This window comes from Melozone crissalis, unplaced genomic scaffold, assembly GCF_028551555.1.
Source record: "Melozone crissalis strain CALT ecotype California unplaced genomic scaffold, PUWL_Pcris_2 ptg000004l_1, whole genome shotgun sequence".
Classification (NCBI taxonomy): Eukaryota; Metazoa; Chordata; class Aves; order Passeriformes; family Passerellidae; genus Melozone; species Melozone crissalis.
The window spans coordinates 23575705-23586454 of NW_026535782.1; positions in this window are offsets into that span (position 1 = coordinate 23575705).

Sequence of the window (10750 nt, forward strand, 5' to 3'; positions counted from 1 at the left end):
TGTGTAAACATAGTTAATCAAGCAATATATGTTTATATATATATAAAAACTGTGACAGCAGAATAATTTTCATGCCTTGTATATCAACTATATAGAGTTGAAGTCAATTCTTACTGCTGTTCCTACTTCCCCTTCAAATCTTTTTTCATAAGCTGAAAATGTGCACAGTCTACTTGAATACTTCAATGTTTATGAAATTGGAATGGAAAATTTGCTAATGCTGCTTTACTTGTTTCCATATTTAAGACAAGCAGAAGTTCATCAGCACAATCGGTTTCTGGTTTATCATCCTTATGAAAGTTCATGAAGACCTACAAACTACACAAGCATTTAATTAAACTTTTATATTGCATTAAATTTTCAGCACAAAATTAATGTGAAATATTTAGGAAAATGTGTTATGAAAACAATAAAACTCTCAAAGCTTTCTTTTGAAATAGTTTTAACTGAATACTAAAAGAAAACATTTCTCTTTGATAATCTAGTCGAGATATCACTAACTTGTTTATGCTTGTATTTTCCACGAAATAAATATTTTCAGAAATGGTCCTGTAGAACCCTAAAGCTGTAGCTAGGTACCAAAAGAAATGGCAACATTTTTTGCTATATCATACATGTATCAGTTTTCATTTACAAAGAGTTTATTTCAGAGGAACAGTGATTCATTTTGTCAACCATCATAATATTCTTTGATTAATAACAGCAATTTCAGTTTGGCCTGAATGATAAATGAATAGCAGTTAGGCACCATAGTTTTTCAGTTCAATCATTGAACTGAATAATGGGGGAAAATGGTTGAGGATGAACTGAAGAGGTTTTTTGCCCCTCACAGAAAAAGTGCTTACTTGCCTTAATTACAAAACAAAGATTTTCATTTTCATTTTGAACCTTCTAAATGTACATAAAAGGAAAATTGGATTCAATTTATGAAACAACAGAGTTTAGCAATGATCACATTATTCATGAGACATATTGAGAGACAGATTCAGTTCTGCCTGACATGAATGACCTCATGATTCCCTCTTCTAAGGCTGCTGGAGATTCAGGACTGAGTTTCTTTCCGACCCATATGTTTTTCCTGCCACAGAAATGAGCCATCTTTCATTTCAGTTTGCATAGTGACACTCTACTATCTGGACTATATGTCTTCCAACATCAAATATTTTACGCGAAGTGAAGGAACACCAATAAAAATAATTGCTAGTACACAAAAAATTGCTTTTGCACCGCAAAAATCTCCTGTGGATTCCCAATTCCCTGAGTGTTTCACAGCAAATCCATTGCTTTGAAAAGTCACAATACCCATAGCTTTTGAAAGACTGGGAAAAAAATAGATTGGCATTGATAATTATTTCTTTTTCTCAGCTGATGTCCTCTGGCCATAATAAAAGGCCTTGTTGGATATTAATAAAATCCGTAGAGGTTTTGTGGTTTTTTGTGGGTTTGGTTTGTTTTTTTTTTTTTTTTTTGGTGTTTACTTTAACATTGGATTTATTGCATTTGTTTGAGGTAAAATTTCATGAAGGGACCCACAAGGATCATCAAGTTCAACTCATTAAGTTCCAGCCCTGGAAAAGACATCCCACACCAGGTGCCTGAGAGTGTTGTCCAAATGATTTTTCAGGCTTGGTGCCATGACCACTTCCCTGGGGAGCCTGTTCCAGTGCCCAGCCACCCTTTGGGTAAAGAATCTGTTTTTAATACCCAACGTAAACATCCCCAGACAACTTCAGGCCATTTCCCTAGGTCCTGTCACTGGTCACCACAGAGAAGAGATCAGTGCCTGCGCCTGCTTTTCCCCTCGTGAGGAAGTTGTGGACAGCAATGAGCTCTCCCCTCAGTCTCCTCTTCTCCAGCTGAACAGACCAAATGACTTCAGCCTCTAGTCAAGGCTTCCTGCCCAGACACTTCACCACCTTTGTTGCCCTTCTTTGGGCACTCTCCAGTAGCTTTCTATCCTTAGCACCCAAAACTGCCCACAATATTCAGGGTGAGGCCGCAGCAGTGCAGAGCAAGGCAGGACTTGTTCAGCCGGCCATGCTGTGCCTGATGCACTCCAGGACATGGTGGGCCCTCCTGGTTGCCAGGCCACACTGCTAATTGAAAATGACTGCTTCACAGAGCTAGGTATTTTTCTTCCCACCCACAAACCCAGAGGCATAAAAGTTTCATCTGGATACAAAAGGTCACTGAAAATGAGAAATTGCCTCAAAGTAGCAATTATTTTCTAAGGGACTTAATCTTTCCGGCAATGTTATTCCCACAAGTAACAGTGTCATTAAATGGTCTTAATTCTGGAATCCACTCAGGTTTATTAAAGCAAGATTTTTCTCTCAGATTAATCAAGGGAATCATATTAAAATCTCATTTTTAAGTTGTGTCTTTGTAACAGCAGCAGCAGCAACCTGGAGATTCAGTGCATCTGGCAAAGGGTTGCAAGTGGCTGCTAGCAGAAGTATGTAGTCCTAGGTATTGAAGGTGTGACATACTTCATTGTCCTTAAGAGTGACTAACAGGAGTTTACAACCAGAGAACTGTTTTAAGTACTTCAGTTGGTGTTGGGCATCAACAACAAGCATGAATCACCCTGAAGCCATTTACAACCCCTGTTTGAGTATCTGTTAATAACTTTTTCCCACACCTGTGTCCTCAGACTCAGCAATGTGTTTTCTGTTTATTGAAGCAACAGTCACTGCTAGGCATCCAGGCCAACCTTTCTCTCACCTTCCCCGGAGTGCTGACAAGAGAGCTGACTGTAGAGCCTGAAGTGGAAATTGCTGGCCTCACACTTTTTGCACTTTCTCCAGAACACAGCTAAGCATCCACAATACACCGCTGAGCAATGCCTTGCTTCAGTGCTGCAAGGTGCTCGGGTCAGGGGCTTGTCTCACTGGGTTACATCAAGAAGTATCTGTTTTATACACAGTCCAGACTCTTCCTCACTCTGCCCCAAACCCTGCCAAAGGATGATCACAAAACTTTCAGGCTAAATAGTTTGTATGGTTCTTTCTTTTGCATTTGTAAGCTTAAGGGTGGATGAACAAAATAGACAGGGAAAAAGTAAGGTTTTTAATTTGGGGAATTCTGTTTCTGATATATTTTACCAAAAGCATGAAAAAACTCCCAGGAATCAATCAAAGGTCTTTGCGAATAGATTCTTGCACATAAATGTGCCTGTACCTAGGAGGGTTTCTCTGCTAAGTGTTTGGTCACCTTATGGAAAAATACATTCTTGGTCAAAAATTTTTTGACCAGTGCAAGTAACCAGGAAAATTCTTAGTAATCACATACTGGAATAACCTTAGGCTGGGTGAAAGGAGCAAAAAACAAGTTTCAGCTGTAACAAAATCATAGAACACCTCCATAGATTTCTCTTCCACTCCTGAAAAGACTTTTTTTTTTTATTCGTACTTTACAGGATAGTTTATACCTTTAGAAAATTGTTCTTTTCAATAGAATCACAGTATAAATAAAAATAAATTAAAATGCAAGATAATTGAAATATGTTTCATGTGTGTACTATGAATAATTACAGGAAATTTCCTTTCTAGGCCTTTTTTCCTACCTTTAAAAGTATACAAGAAGTCGTGGCTCAGTAAAGAAAGGTGAAACCTGGGAATTCAAGGGATAATATCAGTGATCACTAATACTTTTATGTTCTCAGAACACATACTGTTTTCCATGTCACCTTTTAGCAGCTGAAGAACCACTTCCCCTGTTACAGAATTGCAGGCAATAAATTCTCAGCATGAAATTGATTCATCCCTGAAGAAAATGTACAACACAGCTACTAACTTTCTAACACCTCTGGCCTGAAAAGATCATGGTTCCAAAAAAAACCAGACAAATTTAAAGACATTTCTCTATTTCTCTATTCATGCATCTTTTCTTTTTTTTTTTTTTTTTTAATGGGGTTTATTACTATATTACTTTTTCATAGTTCCTAGTCTTGAGACACAGTGCAACAGAGGGGAAAATCTCTGCTTTCCCATTAATATGTGAGTAATATCTAAGCTAAAAGCAGGTAAGTGGAATCTAGGAGCTGGTCTTTACCTGGCTAGTTCTCTCACATTTTTCTTTCACAGGGACTTTCTAAATGCACTCTTGGGTCTCTCAAAATGGTTTCTAGCTGAAAATATATGTAATTACTGCTGAGTAGTATTCTTACTGCAATATGGTTTTGCCTCTGCATGATAGGTTGTTACATATTATGTTGTAGTCACGCAGTGAAATATTTATGTTGTAGTAGCCACTTGCTTTAAGATAGAGAAATAGATTACCTAAAATAGAGAAACAGATTATCTCTGCTTAAGTATCATCTACACCATCTCTGTTCAACTATCCTTAAGCCTGGCTATCCATATCAGTAAGCAAATAGCTCTCAAAGCCACAATTTATTTTTGCTATTTGCATCTTCCTGAAAGCAGCTGTGAACAGGGTGTGTGTGTGAGGAGTTTGGACTCATGAGCAGCACTCCAAACTAACTTTGTCAGTAAGACTATTAGGCGAGCAGAGAGAGTGGGGAGGTCTTCTAGAGCCACATGGTGTGGTTGCTTCAGCTTTTCCAACCCACCTGTGCCTGTGGACAATCATAAATGAGCTGCCGGGTGGAACTCTACAATGAAAATGACGGTGTCTTCGCAAGATTAGCAAGTCTGTTGTTCTCCAAAGCCTTGATTTCAAAAGCACAAATCAGAGGAAGAAGGGAGTAAGGAAACAGTGCAATCCACAGAGGACATGATCAGCTCTCTTTCTTAGTTAATGTCTGATTCATAAGTGTAAACTGTCACAGTCTCTGATTCAGTTAACAATGGTGTTTTCTGAAACGTTTTATGAACTAATGGAGATCACAATTGGCCTCCTGCCTTCAGTTGCAGTACATGACAGAGACTTACAGGTTAAATGCAGAGTATATGCATTCCTGTGGTGCAATTCTGAATGTCACTTTTTATTTACAATATTATTTCAATTACATTATAGAAGAGTTGAAACAAATAGACCTTTAAGAAGACATTTTGTGGCCTTCCACAGTTAAACTCTTAATGCAGAACAAGAATGAACATGCCTATTGTGATGTTCATCTAAAGCATTGGATTTACTGAATTTCTGAATACATATGAAAACCAAGAGTCTTTATAGATGTCTGGAAGTTTCAGAGTTGTTCAACAGGTTTTTTTGCTTGATTGCAACTTGATTTGAATGAATTGATGGCTCTCAGCTGGAGATATCAGGAGTAGCTTTAAAACTACCAGCATATATTTCTTTGGGTAAATCTTACCATTTAAATCTATCAGCTCTTATGCAAGTAGCAGTTCTGGAAATTGACCATGACTGCAGAGAATTTCAATTTTTAAATTAATCCCCTGGAATATTATGCATGTATAAATATATATATCATAAACACAAACATAAAAAAATTTATTTTGCTTCATAAAGCAAATACTTTACAGAGTTATTTTCCTGATCTCTTTACATTTAAAGAAAATAGGGTTGTAAAAAGAGTCAGTCAAGTTCACTCATCATTAACTCAAAAAATTCTCATCCCAATCAAGTAATTTAAAGTCTCCATTCTGAATACAGCTTTTTATCTCTTCACTTTCACTTTCCCTAGCATGTGTGCACAAAGTTCCATAAGAATCTACTATACTAAATATACAATTTCTATGGAGCTCTCCAGGTAACTTTCAACTGAATTTCCATTTGATTCCCTTCAATTTAAAATATTAATCATTAAAAAAGTTTCATATTTCAACTTCTAAAGCTTTTCTGCTCATAGGGAACAATCCTCATTTAATTCAGGCAGTTTTTCTATATTCATAATTAACTGTCTATTTTATATTTCATCTACTTAAGTTCTTCTGTTAGGAAGATTATATATGAAAGTGTCAGAAACTTCATCTGCTTGCACAGATCAGTAAATGAGATCTATCTTTATAATCTGAGTCATCAAGAGAATCTTCTCAGAAGATTAAAGAAATGGCCCTGAAATGTTCTGGCAATCAAAGTTGTGTAAAGTCAAAAAGCATACTTGCTGCTCTGTTCATGAAATCCATACTTTCACAAAAGAAATGAAAGGCATCTTTGGCTTTCTCAAACTTCAAAACTGCAGCTTAGAATTGAGTTCAGGAGAATAGAAATTTAGTTTTAAATCTTTAAAGAGTAATGCAAGTCTTCTTGTAAGAAGTCCAGTTGGGACTCTCTACATCTTTTAAAGTAGTTTCAAGAGGAATACTAAAGTACAGCCAACTGTATGCAATAAAAAAAAAAAAGGCTCATCAAAGATCAGGTTAATGTGCTGAAGCAACTCTTTATGTAAGGATATGAGAATTTTCAATTTTATGGCTATCTAAAACTTTCTGACCCCCTCTGTTAACCTGGTCTTCTGGTGTGCTGCCTATTGTAGAGCAGTAAATACCTGTGCAAAGGAAGTAATCATTCTGGTTTTTCCTACAGCATTATGGAAAATGTCATAGTCGTGACTCTCATTTAGTAAGAGTTTCTTTCCACTCCAGAGACAAAGCAGTTTCCATGAAGTTTCTTGGCTAATTTCTGGAAGATATTTGTACTCAACATAGGTATTTGTATGCAACAGCATGAGGAGAAAAAAAATGCTGACAGAATGCAAGAAATAGTTACCACCACCCTCCCAGAATTGAATGAGATTTGCCTGCTGCATAAAAGGGCTATATCAACTGATATTTGACCATTTGAGGAACTCACTGTTTAAGTCATACATCATATAAAGCACTACAAGCCTGGTGCTAAGAGCTGTCAATTTGTCATAAATAATTTGGGAAAAAATGAGAGGATTTGATATGTCACATGCTAAACTGTGAAAGTGATTGAATATATACAGAAAAGATCAACACATGTTTTAAGTAAAAATAGATCCAACTAAAACTGTATTCATAGCTTGATTAAGTAATGGCATTTGAGGGCTCAGATCTTTGCCTTATGTAAATCAGCACTATTACTACAATTCTGCACATCAAAAGCACAATGTATTTATTTTTAATTTTTTTCTCCCACATAATAATTACATCCAGCAAGCAAGAAGAAGAGGAAAGTTTACAACACAGGTTTTGTGAAATTTGAAGAAGTCATAATGGAAAGCATTCCAACAAAATAAATGGAGTTTCTAATCCCCATGAGCTTTGTAACTAAACTGAACATTTTCACTAGAAATGCATTGGCTACATGATAGATCTGACATTGTAACCCCATTAACAACAATAATAATGGATACTGATGGATGTATTTTGGAACTGAACTATTTTAACACTACTTGGAAATATCTCTCCATTAGTATACTGCTAGTATTTGATATCTCAACCATTTAACACATCAAGTCAATTTTCTCCTTGTTGTCATAGATTCTAGAAGAGGAATTCTGCTGTCTTCAGAGCTTTAAGCAACTTATTTTTAAGACGTCTTTCTCCTCCTGCACACTGTGACTGTCGAATATCTGTCCCTGTCCCTATGCCTCTCCATGTCCCTGTCCTTCTCGGTTTCCTTCACCCTAACTTTCTGCAAAATTTAAGTTTTCTTCAGAGTTTTCAGATTTCATTAAAAATAAAAAAATTGGTTTTGTGAGTCATCAACAAAAAAAAAATCAACAAAGTTATCAAAATAAAAAGTCTGTTAAGACCTATTTATTTATCAAGCAGTAGAATTCAGTATTACAAACTCAGTTTAGCCCTGGGGCAGGGCCAGGTCAGGCTGAGGTTCATGAATTTATATTTCACAGAACCATACTCTGATGATGGTTTGCAAAGAACAGTCTTCCTGAACTGTTTTTTCTCCCTTCTGGAGCTGTCTAATGGATTTCATAGTACAGTGATCATCAGCACGTGATAACAGAAATTCGGTCAAGTAGTATTTTTCCCTATAGTGTTAGCAACAATGGAATTGAGGTAGAAGCCTTCACATTCCTCGGTATTTATTGAAGATCATCATGTTTCAGTTCTTAGTTTTTTCTTGACCTTAACTAGATTCAATACTAATATTCATCAGGCCGAGAGGAAAATATGATATTTGATGCATGATATGATCTGATATGGTATGATATGATGATATACTTATTTATTCCTGTTGAAAGATTGAACTGAAATATTAAGCTTGTTAGCAAGCTTACTATTGTCCATATGTACCATGGAAAGGGATGGCTGTAGATTCCTTATCTTTTTACAAATAATATTTTATGGAAATTCAAAATACAGAAATGAAAAGCTTTGAAAAAAATAAATCAAGCTAGAATTCATTCATTACTTCCATGTAGTAGGAGAAAAATATGTACCTTTTCTAACAGTGTTGCTGGCTCCATCTTAGATAAACAATACATTGTTTACAGAGAAAATTTCTGTTGATAAAGCCAATTAAAGCAATCACAGTTAGGAACATTTACACCTGGACTTTGAGCTGACACTCCACTTCACTGACTTTGTCCTCTTTTTTTAAACTGAGCAACAGATGATACAGCTCAACAGTCAGCCCACATATTCCAGCTGGACTGGGGTAGCTAATCCAGGTCCTATAATTTTTAAAACTAGAGTACCTGCAAGTGGACTAATACATTGATGATTTAGAGAAAAAAACATTAGCACAGCTGTTCAAGAGTCAATAAATAAGAGCCGCTGCATCCTGTGTGTTTTGAAACTAATCTGCCTAATTGGCTCCTGGAGTCTCACTTCAAAGATGCACTTTTGTTTTCTGATAAAAGAGATGTAATTAGGAAGTGTGAGATTGGGTCAGCCTTGATGAGGAACAGAAAGAAAACCAAAATGGCTTACCACCTTATCTAGTCTCTGACACCAAAGAAATGACCAGAATCTGTGAGACTTTTTCAATCTTTTCCAGTTTGCTAAGATTCTTCCTCATCTCCCAGTCATGTTTTCCTGTCGCTTCTTTTTTCTGTATTTTTGAACTTAATTTTAAAAGTCTAAAAGTATGTTCTGGTTTTTACTGCAATATCTCACAAGTGAAAGAGAAGTAATGGTAATTGTTGTATCCTCCTGGTAATTGTTAAGAATCATATTCTGCTGAACCAAGTATAAAAATTCCTGTATTGTTTTAGAATTGATTATAAAAGAATAATCAATTCTAAAACAATACAGGAATTGACTCATATACACATCTTTAAATCAGACTCAAGATTTTTAATTTTTTAGTTGCAAGGTTTTTTTCTAGTCACTATTTTTTTTCTCAGTTTATTCTTATGCATCCTCCGCTGCAAAATTCTTTCTAGATCCTCTGTCCCACTGAAATTATTTTCTCAGCATTAAGTGATGTTTTATGGATATGGAGATATTGTGGTTATTTGTTGCTTATGTTTTATTATTTTCTTTTTAGAATGGGGCATCATAAAAGACAAATCACAGAATTCACTTCAGCCACTTAAAAATTCAAAGGGAACAAAAACCCTTTTGTTTTCACTTGTTCCTAATTCTTTCTCGCTTGAAATTGGCACATATAAATGACTGCAGTGTGGGCAAGGGTTGAGGGGTTAGAGAAAATAGAACAAGGGTAACTGCCATCCATTTACTGAACTCAAATCTCTACATTGACAGTTGAAAAGTGCTTTCCATCACTGGTCTTTGCATCACCCCTCATAATTTGTCCAATTCAAAACAAAAAGTATAAGTAATAAATTAGTCCTTGTATGTCTTAAGGGAATATATGCTTACAAAGTAAAATTTCCTTGCCTTTTGTAATAATCAAAGAATTAAATGTGAAATTATTGCAGAATAACATGTGAAGGAACTATACTGTTTATTTAAAAAAACAAGTATTTCCAAATAACCCGTTGAGAGATGATGTTTGTTTATGATTAGTATGAATAATGGAACATTATCTTGGATGTTGTTCTCAAAAAATCATAAGCAACATCTCCTACACAAAAATACTTTTAGTACAAAATGCTTTTTTTCAGCTAATTGTTAAATAAGAGATCAGGTTATTGCTTTAATTTTAGTGAACTACCTTTATACAAAAATGGCTGTTGCTTTATGCTTTATCTTTTCTCACCTATTTCCTCAACCTTAAGTCTATAATTATATTCAAATATTGTTTCTGTTTTTACTTCTTTTATGGAGTTTTTAACTGTTCTTTTCTCTCTTCTTAATTATTATTGTTGACTCTAATGAGGCACTGAAACTCTTGATCAATTTAATGACATATGCATATTTAATGGAATCTTAATGCTTTAGCTTTTCAGTGTTAGTAAGAACATAAAACACTTAAAGAATACATCATGGCTTACAGTTAATGTATGTATATGCCAGAATTGAAAAGTTTATTTAAAAAAAAGTTCTAGCTAAAAATCTGTCAATAACTGTTCTTATCTGAGACTTCAAGGAATGAGCTAATGTAAAATAGAGGCAAAAAAGAATATTAGTGTCTCTAAGAGACTCTTTTCTGTCCCAGCAGGGTTCCATGTACACTCTAAAACATAAAATCTTTATTTACTTTGAGAAATGGAGTCTCGCTAGTTGTGTTTGATGGGATTGAGAAAATTACTTTGAAGAAAGGAGAAGAATATTACTCTTACAAACTGTATTTCTTCTTTTAACTAATCTAAGAAGACTGTGTGTAAAGGGTAAGGCACAGATATATCTGTACTTGTTAGCCAAATTGATTTGTGGAATGATAATGAGATCTCAAATCTGGGAGAAAAGGGAGTTTTGAAACTTTACAGAGTCCTAAACCTTTACAGAATCACCTGGAACTGTACCCCCCTTAGTTTGGAGGATAG